The sequence below is a fragment of the Diuraphis noxia genome, unplaced genomic scaffold (genome assembly GCF_037042655.1).
Source record: "Diuraphis noxia isolate RWA-SAM2 unplaced genomic scaffold, SU_Dnox_SAM2 contig0009, whole genome shotgun sequence".
Taxonomy (NCBI): Eukaryota; Metazoa; Arthropoda; class Insecta; order Hemiptera; family Aphididae; genus Diuraphis; species Diuraphis noxia.
Genome location: NW_028301719.1, coordinates 591,278 through 615,365, shown reverse-complemented (window position 1 = coordinate 615,365; position 24,088 = coordinate 591,278). Strand labels below are relative to the sequence as shown.

The following is a 24,088-nucleotide window of genomic DNA, read 5'->3' as shown; positions in this document are numbered from 1 at the left end:
TGGGTGAGAGAATCTTCGCACACCCGGTTTTCCTCGAAGGGATGAACGCGCGTAGGAGTAGTTCCGGTTGTGCGCGCATTGTGTTTGGATACATATATTTGTATATAATAATATGCGTATCTGTATAATACGAGTGTGGGTGTGTGGGTACATGTACGAGGATGTACATGGTATATTTTTTTTTAACGTCCTGGGAAAAATATGAACCGCACGATGATTATAATAATAATATTACGAAATGGGTGAGCACAATGCATTTCACGTAACAATATGTAAAATCGTAAACAGCAGATACGAGTCGTGGGTGTATACACTGGCCGTTGAGAGAAGATTCCCCGCGATATTAGCATACGCGCTGTGTGCAAATATAATAATAATAATATTAACGGAGGGAAAAAATTGCATTCAAACGCGTCCTGGGACGTGAGGACGGGACATTTTCGTTCCCATAATGCTCCATATATATTATAATGGATCAACGGCGGTATGTTAATCGGACGAAATTGCATCCATCTCACCATACCCGCCGACGCGTATAATATACGTTAGCCGTCGTATAGTCTTCGCTGACCTTTAACCGATCTGAAAATTTACGACTGTGAAATTTGTCGTGGCTCGTTGCGTTTTACGGGCAATATAACGATGACGTTTTTTTTTCTTCATATATATCTCTTCCATAAAAACCTTCACGTTGTCCCACTGGAATTCGGCCGCGTATAATAATAATAATAATAATAATTTTTTCAATTTCCAATGATGTCCGCATCGAGCGAGCGACCGACCAACTGACCGTTTCGGATTTATGACGATTTTCATAATTATACTAATATTATCCTTTGCGACTATATATACTCTTTTTCTTTTTCCCACCGTTTCAGCTGTATACGAACTGCACAGTTTTGCGCAATATGTTTACTTAAATGTCATGCGATTATGAAATACCTATGTACATGTAATTATAAATCCTACACGACCACAGCTGAAAGCCAACAAAAGACGAACATTATTATACGAGTGCGCACCAATGAGAATAAAACGCGGCTTTTGATTGGCCGTCGTTCACTCGGTTTATCTTACGACAATTATCTGGTAAAATTATCATTGTCCACCCAAACCGTTTTTCGATATAACCGCCAAGTCGTGTCGTAAATTATTTCGTACTTTTTTTTTCAATCAATATCATAGTACCATTCGCCTTATCTCACATTTTATTAAGGGACAGCTTGGCAACCCTTATACCTCGAGACCCGTGTACAATCGCCCCAGCATTATACCGTTTACGGATATCTCTTACAGTGTAAGACTTACACTATCCCTAAGCCAATATATATAGGTATATCCTTATTTTTTTATTTTTTTTGTCATCGAGATTTTATAGACTGCACTACGATTTTGATAATACTGTGGCTGCACCCTTCCGCACTTTAAATTGTTCTCCATAATCTAATTGAATTTGTTTCGAAAACTTAATTTTTTTTTTCAATCACATCTGCAACCGATATTAACTCTTCCGTCGACCGAGGTCGCGCATTCGAGAAACTATTTTGATATTTTAATTCGGTGCGAATTCGAATTTAATTTGTTGTGTCTGTTCGCGCAGTAAAACTTTAAAAGCAATATAATAGACTTTTAAAATCAGCACGGCCATAACCGTATATGACAAGTTTTCGTAATAATTAAACAAGAAATGGTAATAGCGTATATTAGTTTTGAAACCCTCGAAAAGTTTTTTAACCCGATTTCAATTGTATACTTGACATCAATACCGATGAACAGAGAGTATACATGATATTGTTGTTTTATTGAATTACATAAATGCCCTAACGTATTAATAAACAATGGAAATTTGCGCGTTATCTCTAAACTCGATGACGAAACGAAGTTTGTTTCGATCCGTATAACTGCACAATATTTTTTTTTCTAAACGAACTCCAATTCGCGAATCGCATGACATATCCTGTAGAGTCATCTTTATCATAGTTTTTGGTTGTAAATGTTTTGATTACAATTTAAAACATTTTGGTTTATGACAAGAAAAAATAAAAAAATATTTTTACTTTTAAAAATATTGGGAGTTGAAATGATATAAAATATCAATTAGATTTTGTAATAATATTATCATGAATTGCACAGAGTACTTAAACCATTAACTAAGTTACCATTCGTTATACTATTATTACCTTGTCTATAGATATGAATACGACATAACCATATTAGCATAATATAACCTATTTACGTCAAAGTATCTGTATAGAATAATATTATAATCATCAATCAGCTATCATCGTTTCGTAACATCGCAGCCTGCTTTAACTGATATCTCATCGAACTCGAACAAATTTTGAAGTGACAAAGGTCGTAAAAAATTAAAGCTTATTTATGTCTGTGATAATTCTAAGCATTATTGGAATGTAAACCATGCCCTTTGGAACGAGTTATTTTTGTCAAAAGTTATTGAAGAGTTATGTGAAATATTTCTGCACACGTCTATATATTATGATGATTGGACGTATGACGTTTGGACTCATCGGTATACCCACTTACAGCGGGGAAACATCATTCATAAATCGTTTATAAGGATACAGGTTGGTTTTTCGATTACCTGATCCACAATATTGGACCACGGTAACAATTCGTCTTGCAGCTATAGGAGAAATCAGTGATAGGGCGAATAGTTTTATAGTAATTATTAAATCCGTCCGCGGCAGCCAATTGACGCACAATAAATGCACAGCTCGTTTGTTAAACAATTACATTATGTAGAGCTATTATATACAATAATAATAATATTATAATATTGTACGGCTGTAGTGGGTGCGACCGGCCGTGTGTAATTCAATGCAGCAACGGGAATTTATATTATTATATTGGTAGGTAGGTAGGTAGGTACATTTCAGGTGGAAAAAGGGAATTTGTCAGGTCGACTAATTTTATTGATCTCATTGAAATCGTTATTTAAACTGTCGACATTTATTCCAGACTCGGACCAGCCTTGTTTAATGCGCACCCCAGCGCCATACATTATGACGACGCGGCGCGTTGCTTCACGGTGGTTTAAACAATAATACGATAATAATGTACACTCGCCGCCGCGGTGTAACCAGTTAACGGGTTGCGGGTATCTATCCGGACCAGATAATATGTGTTGCAAGCGTTTAAAATATTATCGTATTGTTATAAAGCAGCTCGCGGTGTTCCTAATCAGCGGCGGATCCCCGAAAGCCGCCGGCGCGATAATCGGTCGTAAATAAATTAGTCTGCCGGTCGCAATCACCGGCCCATGGCTAAACTCCTGCAGCCGATAATGATTGCTCGTGTCATTTGCAGTATAATTGGACGACAATAACGCGTCTCCGGTCAAAGCGCGTTATTCGCAATAATAAACGGAAGCTCTTTCGCACAGACTGGCCGCCTCTGAACCACCGTCGTCCCGTCCTGCATCGTTCACCCACAACACTCGCCCACCCGTCCACTCGCCACCCGTCGCATATATGCCTATGTTGTGTTCCACGGAATTCGAACTGGCGCTGCATCGTCCGGCGCAATTATCAGTGCGTATACATACTTCATGTGGGTGTGTGGGTGTGTGATGGGTACACCTCCCACTGATGAAAGGACTCGCGATATGATTAATTGCGTCAACCGGCCACGCGCGAAACAAGCTCTAAACGTCAACGTTATATGAATGTTCGGGGGTGGTTTTCGTCGCTGTTGTATTGCTGTTCCCGTTGTTTGCCCTGCTCGATTGTCCCGGTTTTCCCCGAAAAACCTTGAACCTCCTATACTTACGTGATAAATAACTCGGCCGGAATATTTTTTGATTTACTCCGTGAAAAATCACCGACACGCCGCTATTTTTATTTCATTTTTTTTTCCTTCGCCCTTTTGTATACGCTCAGATGGACGTTGTAATAACGTAGGTATAGGTAGGTATAGGTACCAACCGTATATAGTCGGCTGTGTGGGGCGCGAGATCGATTATTTATAATATCACACGGTGCTTGCTCCGTAAATTTTGCTAAACCGTTCGTCTCGGACGTTTCGTTAATAATATACCTACCATTTATTCAATTTCGCACGTATAAAAATAATAGTTTGTTCACGATGGAGAACGGGGTTTCCGTATTAAACAAATTTCCGCCTCGGTAAAAAAAAAAAAAAACTATTTTAAACATGCTACATCGAATTTATTTTAACAAAATAACAAACAAAATCAACTCCTTTGAGATTTTAACTACCTAATACGCGTCAATAGCAATTTAATTTGTTTATGTCGAAAAAATAATCATAATTTTGTATAATATTTTACCTCGTCAACTGATCCTTTAATAATAATTACTTTTATAATAAATATATATATATATATATTTACCCATGCGTATTGTGTATATGTAATATATGACGTAGATTAAAAGTTTCCTTATTAGCAGTTAAAAAAATTTAAACATCAATAGCAATGCTAATTGCATCGTGTTCAAACATAATATCAAAGAATTCATTCGTTTTCCTTTTACTTATATTCCTCCGTTTTCGATCGTCGACAAGAATTATATTGTATAATATGAATTCTAGTAAAATACATACATACAGCCTATACATCAATCCCATACGCTATTCAGACGAAATTACATATTGGAAATTATTAACTCAATGGTATAATTTTAAATCTATGTACCTATAGGTATTATTAATATCGTGTATATACGCTTAGGATTTTTTTCCGATTCCATTACCAATCAGTTGCCTACGTATTATAGACCTATCTATACCAATAGCATAGTCCCCGTGGATTTTGAATTATGTATACGAGTAATAATCAACAGTGCAATAGTGCAATCTGCAAGTACAAAAAAACAAGTTATGGCGTACTTTATTTTTTATACTTATTATGAGTTATGGGTATTTATCAGGAATATATACAACGACATTATATAGTACAATACGTCCCTTTGAAGTATTGGAATACATAAGTACATTATACATATTTAAATAAGCCGACAGGACTGGGTACTATTTTTTTGTTACGCGGAGAAAAATTATTTGTTTAACGCAGTTGTATACGTCATGTGGTATTAATACATAAATATTGTAGTTTTAAGTTTTTCGATGGGATCCGCATATAAATCGATTGAAACTCTCTATAAATGTTTAAAGTATGTACCTTGAAATTACAATCCTTGTTTATAGTTGTTGTTGTGTTTTTCACACCGACATTAATTTCGTAGCATGTAAAACGCATTGACAGTAATAATTATCGTTGTATATGGAAAACTTATAAAATGTATTGCATTATTATTACTCTCATAGAAAAGCCCATTTTTGTTCTTACGAATAAATCTTTGAGAATCGATTACATTGCGTTGGTAAAAGGACAAAAGATTCTCCTCGGTCTGGTATAAATAAACAATAGTGGGCGGGGATAAAAATTATACCGTAGCGCATCCTTTTCATACGAAAAAGGATCGAATCGAGACGGTCAAATCGTTTCAGTTCTGAAGTCTACGTATAATAAATAAGAGAGTAGAGAGATGAAATAAATAAATAAAAAAAATGAAAAGAAGTGTACTCAGACCACGCGAACCGTAACAAAACGGATGTAGTTTTATTTTGAAACAGGAGAAGCGTTTTTCCATTGTACCCAGGAGAGACGAGAGAGGGATTGCCAAAGTGGAATAAAAATATAATAAAATCAAATAAAAAAAAAAAAATTCGCGAGATATAATGGACAAAGAGTCAACGGGATGTGTTAATAACGGGAGTTAAGCCGGTTAATAAACACAAAAAAGAGGGTTCTTTTATTTTCGAACAGTTTAATTTTTCCCCTCACGGTCCCCTAATCCAAGTTTTCACCGAACATTAAAAGAAACAAACACAAGTCGACGTTAAAAGTGTGTCACCATATGCCTTTGGGGTGGACTCTTAAAGTTTTTATTGTACGTGCGCTGTAATTTTCGCAAAACAAATAATGTTATAAGATAATATCGTACCGTCGTACAATCGTTTTGAAAATATCTCCATTAAAATAAACATTATTATTAACTACAATATTATCTTATGAAAATTTTCTTTTACCATAAATCTCAATATTATTATCCGAACTAGAGTATAAACAACTTTTACTAATTTATGTATACGTTTGTATATTCGATTATTTTTATTTCGAAATAATACCAATCAATTTTGTTGAATCTGGTACATAATATAATAAAATCATCAGCTTCTTCATGTCAAATATAATTATAATTTATAATATTGAAACTAACTTTTAATGATTTCAATTATCATCAACGGTTCAAATATATAGTTAGGAGACTCAAGAGAACAGAGCTCCTCTACATTTTTTAATTTTTTTCAGATTTCTTGAGCACTATCGCTGCGGATATTATTGCCATTAGAAAGTAATTATTCGTGTCCCGGGCGGCATCTATGTGTTCTTGTTTACAATATATTTTTTCATGATTTTATAACACTGTTTTATATCGCTAAATAGTGTGCTGAATTATAATATATTTTCAATTATTTTATAAACTATATACCTAAGACTTTATTATTATTATTTTAAGAAGTTATTGGACATCATTCAAAAAAATAAATACTGATTAATAACTATATTTTTAATGCCAATAAATGTCTTTAAAAAAAATGTAAATTTTTTAATTACTCATAAGTTTTAGAGACGTTATGCACTCATTTTTGTTCAATTCCTAGAGTCCCTTTTTTTATTTTTCCATGATGGTCACGATTTCTGGATTTATACTGAAAATATATACTCGTATTTTAGAATAATGTTGAACTCGTATTTTATATTCGATACATACATCAGCAATTGTTAAGCACAACAAATATTTTACTAATGACAGATTTTTTTCTATGATAGTTATATAACTTCACTCACATGAAAACAAAATAAAAATAAGGTAGTTTAAAACATTATTGCATGAAAAAAATGTTTACAAAAATATTTGTTGTATCCAAAACGACTAAAACTGACTTCTGCACGTTGCCGGAAAACCTATTACGCATAGTGAAAATAATTTTGTTTTGTTTTAAATACATTAATGATTTGCTTTCTGCAAAATGTTTATGTATCGCATATTTTATCATAATGTTAAAATGCTGGGAACGATGTAATAATATTATTAAATCAAATAGAGCATTAATATTCTGATACTAATCTGAAATCATAGAATGCATAATGAAATTAAATGGTCTCCAAATGCTTCCACTAGTAGATCTCGAGTATTGAACAAACAGACTTAACGTGCGTTATGATTTTATTAGACAATACCATAATTTATCTCGGCACGTCTGTGCTATATAATAATATTATACGTTTTCATGCCACGTATAGACGTTTGATTTTATTGCGATACAAATCTTCTTTTCATTCATAAACACTATTGTTTTCACTATTGATAAAAATATATTTCCGTGTGGATGATCATCGATAATAATAATATAAAACATTCGTTTGTGAAACAAAAGCCATCCACTGCCATATTACACCAATCGCCGACAACCCCCCCCCCCGCTATTGCCACCGCTGCCACCGCGTGTGTGCTTAAAACATTGTTCTAGGCAGAAATGTAGATCCAATTACGAATGCGCCCCATCGACGGTATATTTTACGGAATATATAATGTATGTACAAAATTATTATTATGCTTCACACACACACACATTCCTAGGTATTCGGCTTTCATTACGCTTCGCTCGCCGCCAGTAATTTAATTATATTTACGAGTATATATATAGAGTAAAGAGAAATTGAATAACGAGCTCATTGATACGAATTATTTTTGTATAATCAATAAAGGATGGATAATAATAATATATTCGTTAAATAAAACCCCTATGGGTATCGAAAACGTCAGTAAATACACTGAAGTGAAAAAATATCTACCTACCTGCTACGCGCTGTTTTCATTTCGTTGGCATTTTTCACCTCGCCAGTCGAAATACTCGAATAATATTACTTGAGCACCACTTGATTTATAAGTGTTCAAAATCGATAAATTATTAAATAGCTACCCGATTGTTTTGTACAGCTAAATAATATTGTTTTATTAAAAAAAAATCAACATAATCTCTGTATTTTAAAATATTTTGTTGATGCCCACTTCAACCTATTACCAAAAATACATTCAACATATCGAGACCAATAGGTAGTGCAAAGGTTAAAAATTAAATTTATACTAAAAATCCAGCTCCTAACACCGAAAAGTTAATATTTAACGTATTAATTGAATAATGACTGACGATGGACGATATTAAATATATTATTTTCTATTGTAAATCACAATAGGTTTTAGCGATTGGCTCGACAACGATGTCGGCGTTTTTTTTTTTTTTTTGTAGTTGTAATAAAAAGCTAAAAAAATATATAGGTTATAGGTAGAGTTCCTATGTCTCTGATGATTAAAAATTTAACACAAAGGGTTAACTTGGCTGTTGTTTTAAAACAAATCTCGTCAATTTTCCAATAAACCTAGTGCCGCTTTTACTAGGTTTTCGAATATAATGGTTTATCATTGACCTCGTGTTCATTGGTACCCTGTACGTCCCTACGATATTTTCTTTATATCTGATGTATCAATTTCTATGGCGTCAAATGCTCGCTATTCATATATATTATAAGATAAACGGCTCAACTAGGCCACCGAATTCAAGCCAAACAACTCGACCAAAGACACAAGAACCTCTAATTTCCTACCAATCTTCAGAATAAGTGAATTCTATACAAATCATCGTTACCTAATGCCAATTAGGTCTTACAACGTCTAAGTATGGAGGGAAAGCCAAACCATTAAACTTGAAATGAAACCCAAAATTCCGATCAACAACACTCGACCTGCTATAACTCTTCTACGTCTCTATAGCCACAATAAAAAATTCGATCTAAGCACGTAGACATCGTCCATCCAAAACTGCGTTTACTTTCTATCAACGAATTCGTTTCTGCTTAGCCAACCGTCCTAATTCGCTCAATATAAATCTCAACTCAAATAATAACTATAAAGGAAAAAACCACTCTTGCCAATGGCGCCGCAGAGACATGTGATAAATCCAAATTAATCAGCTAATCCGCATCTTAACCCTCGTACAACTCTCATCTTAGTGAAAAAAAATAATTCGTGTATATCCTGTAAAAAAAAATATATATCAGACGTCGATTATATTAATATGTACCGATTTGCCCGGAAAGTCATTATAAAAAATATAATATAATATGATGATAATTTATTCTAATAAGCCTATAAACGTCCGAATGAACCTCTATACAAACGTCGCGATTTTCACGACGGATTTAATAATACCCGACAACCACACACACAATGGTGACGCGGTGAGGGGGTAGGAAACGTTCGACAATTATTATTCCAACTCTATACGCAGAGTGTTGTTTCTCTCGGAACATATAATCGGGATCGTTCGCCGTCCCCGTCACCCCGATAATGGCCTAATAACAATATAATGTTGTATAATATTATATTATTATTATTATGCACGCATTGTGTACGCAGAGATTCAAGTGCTCTTCGGGTCGCGGTCGCGTCTTGGCGTTCTCCGGAGACGAATGTCTACAATCCCAATAATGTATTGTGGTGCGCGCACGGAGGAGGGACAGCTGCTGGTGATGTCCTCTGAGAACGGACCGTTCGAAAATTATCGTTATATTTTCATCCGTGTATAATGGTAATATATAAGACGTCGGATCGGATGGCACACGGAACCGGTCCAATTGTTTTGGTCACGATTCGATAAAAATGACCGAAACAGTTAACCTTTCCAATGGGTATAATAACGCACGCCGGTAATAATGAAAATAATGCTCGGATATACTGTCGAGTGGCCGAACCGGTTCCGATGTACGCCTTTGGGTCAAAGGTTTAGCATTCACACACGGCGGGGTCGGACCCTTTATAATATATTATGTAGGTATTGGATTTTCGCGCCGCCTCGTTTAAAAAAAATAAAGTTTTTATTGTCATTCATAAGCCGATTGCATTCATATACACGTCAGCGTTAAACAGAAAGGAGGCAGTCCCTGTAATATGTTAATATATCATTGGTCGTTTATTTTGAGTATATATTTTTTTCCTTTGACCTACAATAACAGAATCCGAGTGTGCCGGAGTAGATATCAGAAGTATAGCAGTGAAGAAAAATCTACGCTATAAATAAAAGATAAACATTCTCAGGTTCTGGCGAATGAAAATAAAAAAAATATCATAAAAAATACGGAGGGTGTTTGTATAGCAGTCTTAGGGGTGTATGCGATTGTGTGTTCCACAATCTAAGTAATGCATTTATTGATGGAGGATTACACGTCGTTTGCGCTGATGATAAATTAGATCAGTTACAATATTATACGAGCTCAAAATTATACATTTCTCTACTGTGACTAATACTGACATTGACAAAGTGCGTTATTATTACCATTAGGGATAAATAATACACGCGTTACATTCACAACTAATTGCCAAGGGAAAAACGAAATATATATTTTTACTAATATTTTCAAAACGTTATTTTTAAATAATAATAATATGTAGATACTTGATCTTTGCGTAATAGGAAAACAAATAATAATAATAATAATAAATATAATAACGTTATACTATTATTATAGGTATAATAATGAACCGTACGATTGTTAAAAGAATTGATAGTAATAAAAAAAAAAACTAAAAATTTAAAATATTTTTTGTACGGCTGCACTTCACGTCCGCAGTACTTATTGATAATTACATTTTTGTAACGACAATGGGCGCACTATAAATGCATACTGTGGCTGTCTATCAATTAATCTCTTTTCGAATAAATTCTATACCACACAGAGACGATGACTTCGTGAAATGTTTTATTTTTTGCTTTTGATCTTAATCAACATTGTTCGCAAAGGCCATTAGTTACAATTGGAGATTTTGTTTTTTAATATTTTATTGTAAAGTTTATTTTTGGTTAAGAATTTGAGAATGATGGAATGTCTGCGTCTAACGTGCTGGGTATGTTGAAGTCTCTGCGTTCGTCTGTGTATTGGAGACATTCGGTGATAACCTAACCACGAGAAGGACACCGCGGTTCTTCTACTTTTTCCAGAAATAAATTTGGTTAAGCTTGCTGTAAACGAGCTTTTTTTCACTCGATCAAAACCTTAATAGATTTAGTTAAAACGGAATATATCAGGTTGAGTTAATAATTATATTACCGTAATATATTATTCGGTTGTATCACGATGTTCATCGTGTTGTGCGGCTGAATGACAGCAGGTGTCGACAGCCTTGTAATCGAATAAACCGTGACCTAGGTATAAAATCTTTTCGACCGCATACTAACGGAAGACGAAATCTGCTCGTGCAGGTTGTGGTATATGTAGGTACCTACCTACCTTTTTTTTTTTTTTTTTGTGTTGAAATCACGGCGCTACGAGGAGGTACTTCACCCGTGAGGGCCGTCCTTCTCCTCGCATCCGTATCATTTATTGACAATGTACAATAAATTTCAGTACGCCCTAAGCGCAACGAATATGAGCTTTGCTCCACAAAAAAGAGAGGACCCTACTCCTCTAACTTTCGCCTTCGGCGTACAACAAACAAAACACTTATACTAGTTGGTCGCAAGTCGCTGTCGAACCCTTTCTTCATGCTCCCTTGTCGATTGCACGAATTGGACGAACCTGGTAACTGCATCCCAATTACTCCGTTTCTCCACCATGGCACGAACGATGTTGTCTGGGGACAAGTCCACTTCAAGCTCCACCTCCAGCGCCCTGCGTTGTCTCCACCATCTGCCGCAGACGAAGAATACATGTTCTGCATCGTCTACTGGATCTTGGCAGTCCACACATGCTGCCGTATCCAGCTTCCCGATCCTGTGAAGGTACTCCCTAAAGCATCCGTGATTGGACAGCAGTTGTGTAATGTGGAAGTCCACGAGTCCGTGCTTCCTGCCCCTCCACGAGTTAATGTCTTGGATTAGCCTCCGTGTCCATCCACCGTTGGTCTCATTGGTCCACTCTGTCTGCCATTTCCTCAATGTCTCTAAACGGATCTCTGACGTCACCCTTCCTATGTCTGGCTCATGTTTCCTTTTGTATCTCTCACACCTCTCCCAGGCAAGAAGGTGGGCCGGTATCATCCCCGCGATCACCAAAACTGCTGCCGTTGACACCGTTCTGTATGCCATTACGGTACGTATGGCGATGGCTCTCTGTGGTCTTTCTAACGTCGTTACGTTACGATTGAACGCCATAGCTACACCCCATATCGGCGCTGCATACAGAAGTTTGCTAGTCACAACCGTCGCCAGAAGGGATCTCTTTTTCTGCTTCGGGCCTCCAATGTTAGGCATAAGTCTTGCAAGAGCGGTCGCCGTAGATTGTGCACTGGCCGCCGCAGATTCCACATGCGCCCTGAACCCGAGTACCCTGTGCAAAACGACTCCTAGATACCTTATGCTCTCTCTGATTTCAATGCGGCTGCCTAGGATCGAGAGGCTCGGCTGACTATATCCCCTCTTCGTCGTCAACATGACCGCCTCCGTCTTCCTAACCGATAGGGATAGGCCAGCACCAATCATCCACTCGGCCACCCTATCCAGAGCCTGGTTGATCACTGTCTCGAGTATCCATGTATTATGGCCGGTTGCCACGACTGCTACATCGTCGGCAAATGCCACCAGTTCTGTGGACGACACACCGTGTTCGTTGCCTCCTGTGTCCACCTGTAGAAGTTCGTCGTACATCATATTCCACAGGAGAGGCCCAAGCACCGAACCTTGTGGGACACCGCACGTGGTCGGTGTTGAGCTCTCTCCGTGTACCACAGTCCGGTCGCTGAGGTAGCTCTGAATTATACCTACGAGATAGGGGGGCATACCTTTATCTTTCATGGCCTTTACTATCCTCGGCCATCTCGCTGAGTTAAAGGCATTCGCCACGTCCAATGCCACGACTGCGCACAGCTTTCTGTTGTAAAGCTGTCCGGAACCGGCTGCTTCTACAACTTCTAGCACGCGTCTAATAGCATCCACCGTCGACCGCCCCTTCCTAAAACCATATTGTCGGTCATCGAGGTCACCAGCTTCCTCGAGCCGCCTCTCGATACGAGCCTTAATTATTCTTTCGAAGAATTTACCTACTGTGTTCAACAGGCAAATTGGTCTGTAGGACGAGGGGTCCTCTAGAGGTTTGTCCCCCTTCCTTAGGAGAACAAGCTTCGCAATCTTCCATGAACGTGGGAAGACGCTCTCCTTTAGGCACTTGTTAAACATATCCCTCAATATCTCCGGTTTGTGCCTAGCGACATTTCTAATAATCAGATCGGGTATGCCATCGGGACCTGGTGCCTTTCCTCGTGGGATCCTGTTACTGTGCTCCATGATTTCCATGTTGGTGACCGCTGGGAAGTCATATGTTTCGGTATGTGGTGGCCAGGCAGTGGCTGCCTCCCTTGGAAATAGAGCGTCGACGATCGACTCCACTCTTCCTGGCGCGGAAAGTCCGGGAATGGGTCTCCTACCAACTAGTTTTTTGGTAACCAATTTATATGGTAGGCCCCAGGGATCTACTTCTACCTCTTGCAATAGTTCATTCCAGCTGTTCCTCTTACTGACTCTGATGGCCACCTTAAGCTCTTTCCTGGCCCGTTTAAATTCCTCCCGCCTAAGGTCTTGATCCGGCTGCAGGCGTCCCCTCTTGACTCGGCGTCTCATTTTATTGCACACCTCGCGTAATTTCTCTATTTCCTGAGACCACCAGTACGCAGGTTTTTTGCCTCCTGCGTACCTACCCTTAGGCATGCAATTGTCGCACGCTTGTTTGAGGTACGAGCCTAGAGTTTCCTCGGCCTGTATCGCTTCTTCACAGGTGATATCGATGCTGACCGTATTCATAAACTCTCTTAGCTTGGAGTCATCGAACCTTCTCCATGACCACCTTTCCTCTGCCGAACGGCGCACTGGACCGGGAGTTCCAGCGATATTGAAGCTGATATACCTGTGGAGGGATGCGCTGTATACATCTAATACCTTCCAGTCCTGCACTTTGTAATTGCTGCTGTCGTTGACAAACGTGATGTCGATGTGCGATCTCGATATCCCGCCTGCATATACCCTCGAGAATGTCGGTCTGTCGCCGGTGTTGCACGCAATGAAGCCCAAACTAGCGGTCATATCGACGAGTGCACGCCCCTTGGGTTCTTCATTGTGGTCGCCCCATACCGGTGACTTCGCGTTGAAGTCGCCGGCGACTATGACGGTCCCTGTCTGTTGCCTCACGCTTCCCTCTAGCCTGTCAAGAAAGTCCGCGAATAGAGTGAAAGCGGTGTTGGGAGACCAATAACAAGTGTACACAGTGCAGTCCTCCACTTTAACCCATCTAAACCCCGCACTGTCCTTTGGGCCGACAGCTTGTACCTGCAGCCTGGGGTTTGATAAAAAGATGGCCGCCTTTCCACCGGTGTCGCTGAACCATCCGTCAGTCTCGATCCCGCAACGGTACGGTTCGCTCATGATTATCACGTCGATGTCCATATTAGATGCAGTGGCCAGGGCCAGGTCCTGTGCCACTCTGCATACCCCGACGTTAATCTGCAGCACGCGGATCATTTGGGTGTGCATTGGTCCTCCGTCGCTCCTCTCGAGCGATATGACCCAGCGCTAGGCATGGGTTTGGACTCCTGCAGCACCCTGGCAAATGTGCTCGCGTCGAGATCAGTAGCACTGCATCTGGCCGCCTTGTGTCCGGTCTCTCCGCAGCGCCGGCAGCACGTCGTTCTGTCCGGGCCGTCGCACGCCTTAGACGTGTGCCCGTAGGCGAGGCAGCGGAAGCATCGAACTTTAGGTTCAGCCGTTTTAACTCGGCAGCTGATCATGCCGACCCGCAGTCGGCCGGAGCTGACCAATCCGCGCGATTCGCTCAGCGGTAGGGATACCAGTGCAATTTGGGAGCCTCCGAATCCCTTTCTTAGGCTTATAACCTTTACAGCCTCTAGTAAAGCACCGGTAGTTCTGCAAACCTCTTCGTGGACCTCGTTGGAGCTGGTCCACTGATCGAGGTCGCGAACCTCGATCAATGCCCTTTGTTGGAGGGCTCTCACATCAGCCTCGGCTCCCGCAGATCTGGCGACCTCTGCTCGAATCGCTTCGACCCTAGCCTGGTCGCCGCGTACTTCAATTAGCAGGCCCCCGGACTTGGCCTGTCGCATGCCAACCACGCTGTCTCCTAAAACTGTCTGGTTAACCCCCCCGCGGATCCTCTTGACTAGTTCCGGGAAGCCATCAGCGCTTACGTTTACCAATATTGCCGGCGGGCGTTGTCTAACGGTAGGCCCGGTGGGCCGTGTTCTCACGTCGGGCGCGTTGGTTAGGGGTGTGGCTGCAGCTGTGGCTTTGGCCTTCCCTTTCCTCTTCACCACATCCACCCAGGTTCCGGTGTCGGCAGCGTCACCGCCGCTTTGATCTTGTGCCGTCCGGATTGCACATACTTCCTTCCTCAGAGCCTGTACTTCATGAACCATATTTGCAAGTATGGATTTTGTGGTGTCGTCGTCTGTATGTGCAACAACCACGTCGGCAATACTCGTGGGCACCGTGCGTGACCCTGTTTCTCTCACCGGATTCATCAGAGTCTCGGTTATAGACGGAGGTACGTCCATCTTCTTTTTCTGTATCAACTCTGCCACTTGTTGCTGTTGTTTGCGAACGCCTACTGCTAGCCTGTAGGCAGTCATGGCCTCGGCAAGTGCTGTTTGAACAGATTTAGCCACATTCTTGGTCTCCCTTACAGCCTCTAACATCGTGTATAACCTCCTGCCAACTCTCTCAAAGCAATCCTTCTCCGTCTTAGCCTTGCTCTCGAGGACATCACTGAGTTGTTCCACCGACATCTCCGTCAACTTTTCTATTTGAACCGCCTGAGCTGTTGAACTGCTGCTGGCGATTAATTTGTCGGCCAAGGTAGTCTTGACTACATCCGCACCTGGACATATCGATACCTCCCCAGTGTCGGAACTTGCATTCCCTACACCAGAGGCACCCGAGGGGTCCATGGCAAGGGGGAGGTCCAGTGACCCTTGCCCCCTTTGCTGCTACCACTTCGCTTGCCCTAGACGCGGGAGGAACCAAATCCGAAGGTATCGGTTCCCGCCTGGCGGTCTCGGTTGGCCTGGCTGGCCTAGGCTACCCTTCACCGTCCCTATCCCGGAACTGTCCCTATCCCAGACCAAAAATCTGGAAGGGGGAGTTGGGGGATTTGGCCACTGATAGGGGGAGTCCACGCTGTGCCCCCAAATCGCGACTTTGCACTTTGCCCCGACCTTCTGCGGGGCTTGGTGCCTGCGTTGCGGCTAAACCAAGTTTCCTCCGTTGGAGGTAAATTTGAAAAGCCCGCCGTCGGACGGATGACGCCGGACGGATGTCTCCGTCAGTAGTGGCCCGACAGTTCTTCGCTCGGCGTCGGTTGTTCCCCGGCTAAACAGCTGACCGCCCGGAATTCCCGTTTTCACGCGGGCGGCTTTGGGCGGCCGTGTAGAAGGATAGGGAAATAACTAAAATTGCTAAAACTCACCTGGTAGTTGTCGGAACCCGAAGATGGAGGTATCCAAGGGTTCGTCTCGACGAGCTGCGTACGTTCAGCCACCGCGCGCGGCCGTACCGCTTGTCGATTGTCGACGGTTGGACTACGGGCTAGTGGGTGGGAGAACCGCGATTCTCCGTGTGCGGGGTGGCCTAGCTGGCGCACGGTACGTCAAAAGATGCGGGGGGTACCTACCTACCTACACGACGAACAACCGTATTCTGTGGCTCGTGCTCATAATAATATAGTACGTATATATTAATATTATGTATAATAATTAATGTCACATAAGCCGATGCCGCGTTTCGGTAATACTTCCCGTCGGAATCATGAAAATGCCTTTAATCGGCTTATATCTGTACGTAGTAGGTATAATATGATTTACCGCCACGACCAGACTATGACAATGATTGATCGTACCACCGTCTACTTACGACGTCATATAATGTAATGATAGTAATAATAATAAAATAACCATTGTCAATTATTAGAAGTTGATACGAAACTACACAGACGCTTCGCTGCAACGAACGCCGGCGAAAGCGATGACGACGATGGGGAGGAAATGATTTCAAAAACGATTTCAAATTTACCCTCCCCCGTGCATCAGCTATATAATGATAGGTTAAAATGTCCTTGTGATAGGACAGGTCGTCAAATACTGCAATGTGTCTTATGTGTCCTTTTCATTATTCAACAACGACAAGAGCAAGGGTTTCTGAATACATATCAAATAATAAACCTAAATAAAAATATTGTTGCACTTTCTATTATATTAATATAATATGACATGGTCCCTAATTGAAAAGCATAATATAATATTGAATACTAACCGGAAATGCGTAGGCCTCTACTGCCGCAAAGAATAAATTATAAATTTTAAAATATAGTAATTTTAATCCGTTTATATTAGACGAATATTGGAATATTTTGCATTTTTATAAACTTTTTGAAATTATTTTTCTAGACGAAATCAATAGTTTTCAAAAATCGTAACAAAACAATATCACATGATTTTTTATGTTTATATATTTTCTCAAAAGAAAAAAAAGGATAAATACAAACATGTATTTTCCAAACAAGAATAAAAACACTATTTGCTAGAATGTTTCTTTGAAACAAACATATCCATAAACTTATTAATATAGATATATTACAACATTTATTATGAATGATAACAAACACACCTTTCGGATGATTACATGAAACTTTTTCTAAACAATGTCAATTTTTTGAGTGCATAATTTTTTACTAAACGACTCGCTCAAATATTTAGTACACTGTTAGTTTTTCACTGGTTATTTAAATAAAAATGCTTTGATAGACATTTAATTCAAAACATAAAAATGTATTTAGCATATTTAAGCACTTTGTGACCTTTTTCATATTATATTCGTTTGAAAACTTTCACTCTTAGAGATGTGTTCAAAACTTGAACACATTGGCGTAGTTACGTTTTTGCATTTTTAGACTATGTTTAGTGTATATATGCATATATAATATATATATGTATTAAAAAGACTACCTTTAAATTAAAAAAAAAAACTTTTTACTTAAAAAGTGACTCCACCACAATATCTGTCCCTCGACAGCGAGGGTAAACTTTTTTATGATTTTGTTTTATTTGCAACCAAAACTATTATAATTTACTACCTATCGCATAAGTTGCAATGTTTTTTTTCCTTCGTTGGTAGGTTTGTTTTGTAAACAAAATAAACAGAAAAAACCTCTTTGCAGTAAGTTATCGTTAACTCACAATAATATGGACAGACGTGTAGGCAATTATAATAAAACGTAATAAAAAAATTATAACTTAAATGTCAATGAGTACCTACATAAAATTTATAAATTAGATTTTCTTTTTACAAAAAAAAAATACTACTAATAATCATTTAAGTTTTTTTTTTTGAAATAACTTTAACAATACTTAATATAATAACTTATATTGTTTAATAATGATTTATGATTACATTTATTTTATCTAAATTAAATGGAATTATAATGGAACGACTGTCGACTAGTATAAAATTGTATAATATTATATATAAGTACTGTTTTTAATAAACTATATAATAATATTATCATTTGCGATTATTATTATTATATAAGCGTGAAAAGTTTATATTGAAATAAATCATCGAGTTCATATTATAATTCAGCAGACCAAAAACGAGCCCTATAACTATATAACCATATACTACCTATACCTACGAACTCTTCTCGAAATATAAAACGCATAAAGTGTGCAATCGTCCGTGTCGGTGTTTTATTTTATAGCTCTGCTAGCTTTGAGTTTTTCAAGTCCTCGTGAAAATATTAGAGCGTTTAATTTATCGTTTTAGTGTTTCCCGAGCAATATTATTACTGTTATAGGTGTCCCTGTGCAATAGGTCTCCCGCGTATACATATACAAGGTGTAAAGATAGAATAACTTTTGTTCAAATTAATATTTTTTATTTTTTTTTTTTTGTCCATTAAGTGACCCCAACGCTACATGTACGTATAATATGTTTTGGATAAATTCAAAATACTTAATATTATTGTGAATCTGATTGTAAAGAACAATTTTGATGATTAAAAGATTTTTTTTTATTGATCTATTTGTTACAACCCGACATCTTAGGACATTAGTTACAGTTTTTTTTTTTTTTGTGATACTTTTTTACATAATTGTATTTACATTTACAAATTAAAAGATTTATATAAGTCAAGTAGGTAGTTTATTTTTTAGAATTTTTTTTAAAATTCAATATACTTTAAAACAAATATGATTTATGAGAATTCGCTGACATGAGTATTATTTCTTAAATTTGTTACTTTTCATATAATATTAACAATTTTTGTCATACGCTGAATAAGCATAATTTATTTTTTTGATCAAGTCTTTCTGTTACATCCTGTATATGTTTGCCCGACGACTTATTATTTTCGTTTCGCGGATATAATAAGATTTAAATTTTTTTCTCGTTATTACTATTATAATATTACCTATATAGGGCAGGTTGCGTATTATTACCCGCGTATCGGAGGCGGTTTTGTTTGGTTTTGTTTTGTTTTGTTTTGCCTTTCTTTGCCTACCCTCTGCCTGCACGCGGGTTAAGCGCAGCACACGCCTGAGTTATGAGCTCGCCCCGTCCCCGACTATCTCGGAGGTATTTTTTCCCGGCCGCAATTTATTTGGCACGTCCTCGACCGTACGCGACCAATGAATCTTAACGCGCCGCCGCCACCTCCACTTCCGCCTCCGCATCCGGCCGTATAACGGAATTCACAATTTCTGCGCGACACCCGTGGAGATATATACGGTTTCGAAATATATACGCCGCGGGAAAAATTTCGAAGGTATTTTCTACCTATAATAATAATAATAATATTTCAGTAATACGCGCATCGCTAGATCATCATGGTGGCTATAATGGGTAGGTAACGCAGGTAATAATATGGTGGGTGAGTGGGTGTGGCCGTGTATAGCGACGAAACGACGATAGAGTGAAAAATAAAACGGGAAAAAAAACGTTCCACCCACCCATACTCGAGGCGTACGAAATACAAACGCTTTAAGAAGACAAATTTCTTCTTTCGGTATAGATCAAAACGCGCACCCTTATTGTTCGCCGTCCACCACCCGCACACCCCTTTGGGTTTGGCGATAGGGTTAGGGTTTATAATCATATGCGTGGGCGTCGTCTTCCCAACGTCTCGCGGTGTTTTTCTTCCTCCCTCTCTCTCACAAAACGTCAACCGTCGTCGCTCCGAGGTGGGGGAGTGAATTAAAATTTCACAACCTTAACCGTAGTACCTGGTCGAGAGCATAGTTCAGTTTTGAGCATGGACCAGTGGATCACGTATCAATATCCCGACGGGTACAGCTACTACACCAATAACAATAATTGCAATAGTTACAACAATTACGGTTACGACTATAACCATGCTACCGGCTACCGGTATCCCGAGGTAAAAAACACACACGCACACAAACGCACTCGCTCGCAGACACTAATATTTTATTGTCAATGTATTACACTATGTTTTGTTTTAGGTACCATAATAGCTATTATTATTATTATTTGTAGATCAATTACGCTAAAATTGTATTTATTAGAACACGACATTTCGCTTTAGTTATTAAAAGACTTGGACATCTGTACCGACGTAATATACTATATTGTGTTATTATTTATTATTATTATTATTATTAAAATACTGAAAGCAATAATAAACTTGTATTATTTAGAATGTCGCCGAACACTGTTCAAAATGTTGTGCTTATTATATTATTTTTATATTCTCTTTGCATACCTAAGTATTTACAACGATTTAGCCGTTTGATAACTACTTGAATTATATTTATTTTATTTACGTTATGTTTTTTTTTTTAAATTATTATTATTAAAGGACGTATTAGTTTCACAATAAAGCTATGTAAAAATAAAATAAAAATAAATTCAAGTAGATTACCTCCATTAACATATTATTTTATATTACCACATGGTCATTACGCATATGTGTTTACAGCAACGGTATTGTCATATTTTGTTTATTTATTCTTGTATTGTATTGCTACACGAGTACAAAAGTATACAATATGATTAATTTAATGATAAATTATTATCAGATTTTTCGTCCTCAGTGTAATGAGTGTTTATTGTCGCCGTAAAACCAAATAATATATCAAAGTATAATAATTTCAAATCGATTGTAATATTTTGCTTTTAACCATTTTTGTAATGGTTTTAATTTCGATAACAAAAGCTTACCATCTATTTTCAGAGTGGGCCAAATTGAATGTGGAATTATTACAAAACGTTAACCTATATATTATTTAAACGTATTTTCGAAATTAATAACCATTATTGTTTTAATTTTAAAATTATTATTATTATTAATTTTTATTTTTTTTTTGAAATTCAAGTTATAAATCTAATAACGAAGAAATTTAAATTAGTTTTTCGCGAATGTTCGGAATATTATATATATGAGTTATTTTCTCTACAAACATTTATTATTCCCTTGGAAAAAATTATTTTACAGCGGTTTTAACTAAGTATCTATCTCGTAATATAAAAATAACAGTTCATTTAGAAGACAAGTCTAACCTAACAAATCAAATTTCAAGTGTAATTTTTCGTCAAATAGCAATTTTAAAAAGTTTCTCCCACGAAAGTTTCATTCGAACGTAACAAAGCTACTTCCAATTACTATACGTACCCTTACTATGCTACGTTTAACTTTTTTTTTTTTTAAATTGCCAAAATGAAACTGTACATTTTATCAAAAAATATTGACCTTTAAATTCCACCGAAACACTTTTCTGCTTTATAAAAACTTATTATTATCATCGTCTCGGTGTCATACTGTATTTTTTACTCGGAATTTTAACATAACGGCCAAAGTACTTATACATATTTTTTGTGCGCCACGCAATTTATTATTTATTCAAACCATTCGATCTTAGTTGACAATGATAATAAAAACAATGACTACTATTGTAATCAGCATTTTGGTATATTATACATTATTGATCACGCACTTTGGACGGACAAATTGTTAAAATTATTATTGTCAGTAGACGTTTGACGGGTTTTCATATTTGCTTATAAATTACTATCGACAAGTACGGCGAGTCTGTCAAACGATATCAATGGCCATAATTTCATTACTATTTTATAACTAATCAGACGACGTATTTCATTCGACCGAAATAAAACGGCCGACGGCCGTAGACGAAATGATATTACGTATTATTATATTTTTCGCCATGTCGCCAAACTTCTCCCTCGAACAAACCGTAATAAATATATAATAAAAAAAAATTCATCTAATGCACCGCGATTGTTGTTATATCGTCGTATCCGGCACGCTCATCATCGGCAGCGGACACAATATTATATATTTGTACACACGATTACGCTGTAATATAGCAAGTCAAGTCGCGATAAATCGAAAAACTTGACAAGTCGAATTTTTTTTTCTTCTAGACAATTCGAGGTAGTTACTAATTAGTTAGATATCTCGAATAATACATATATCTCGAAGCGATTTTATATCCCGCTTCGACTTCGAGTTATCGCGACTCGACTGTATCATATTATTATTATTGTTTTATAATATTATTATATTATAAATTGGTATTGACGGGTCAGTGACTTTCCGCGTTTAATATATTATTATTTTTGGTAAATCATAATCCAATATAAATATGCAATAGCTGGTACATAATATTATGTGTAAAAAATATCCTAACCTAATATGTCTCACATATTGTATACTATTATATTTTTTTTGTTACTTAAGTAAAATAAAATAATTATTATTATTAACCGTGCAGTGATGTGCTTATTACAATCGTAGTAGTTGTTTGGTTATTCCACACCATCAGCGAGTCTAACCCCCCAAATCAAGTGCGCGACAACATTCGGCCCGCTTTCGAAAATCTTCGTCTACCCTTTTCTCTCTCCATTATATATATATATATATAAATTGTGTGTTTACCTATATCTATATCTATATATATATATATATGCGTTTACCTATGTATATAATGTATACGGAGCAGGAGACTCTAGCGCAGGCGAAAAGAGCTTTTCGTCGAGCGACTATTGAATTAAAACCTCGCGCGCTCATTGTCGTCGAAATCCAATTAGTCGCTCCTCCGGCGGCAATTGGCGGTGAGTGCACGATGACGAGGGGGGGAGGCTGTTTTTTCGACGAGCTTTCGGAATAATAATAATAATTTAATTTCGATTTAAACGGGACGGTGCACCACTGCAGTAGTTGTTCGCTTCGGACGAGAAAGTATAGAGAGTGAAGTGGAGTTTTCCGGTTTAATTCATACAACTGACGATTTTCCACGACTAAACGTCCCCTCGCGACGTAAACAAGACGCGGACGACGACGGTTGAACATTTTCCATTCCCCCCTCCCCACTTCTTTTCGGCAGCTTTTTATATCATGTTCGGTGAATGAACAAAATATTATAATGTATAATTATATTGTTATGTATATAATAGTTTGCGCAAAATAATGATACGTTTTTCATTATTGGGCGTAGGCGCCGTTCTTCAGTGCAGTATTCCGACTGTTTGAAAAAAAAAATGTTTGAATAAAAACTGTTCTTTTGTAAAAATTACGAGATGGGAAAATAATTACTATAGGTAAATATTTTCAAAAACATGTTATTACTGTATATTATATAGTATTGTATACGGTATGTTAATTGTATGAAACGATAATAATAAGAAATTGTTTTTCGTTTCGTCAATTTAACTTTTTCCATTACCTTTTAGTCGCCACATTACCTTTACGGATAGTATTACATTCAGCACATAAATAAGCTGAAACAATTATATTAATGTTATAAGTTATTTAAAAATGCTTTAACGCATAACTTTTTCATTCAGCTTTTCTACCATTGCTGTAGGGATTTTTTCTTCGAATCGAACAATTTGTACCATCATCGAAAAAGTTGTCGGTCTACATTATGAACGATACTGTAGGTAATACAATACA

The 24,088-nt window shown here is 37.8% G+C and overlaps 1 protein-coding gene across 3 annotated transcripts in view; it reads left to right on the top strand.

The window, feature by feature from the left end:
* Positions 1 to 24,088, top strand: part of LOC149054191 (uncharacterized) — a 282,722-nt gene that overhangs the window by 237,943 nt on the left and 20,691 nt on the right. The window lies entirely within an intron of this gene.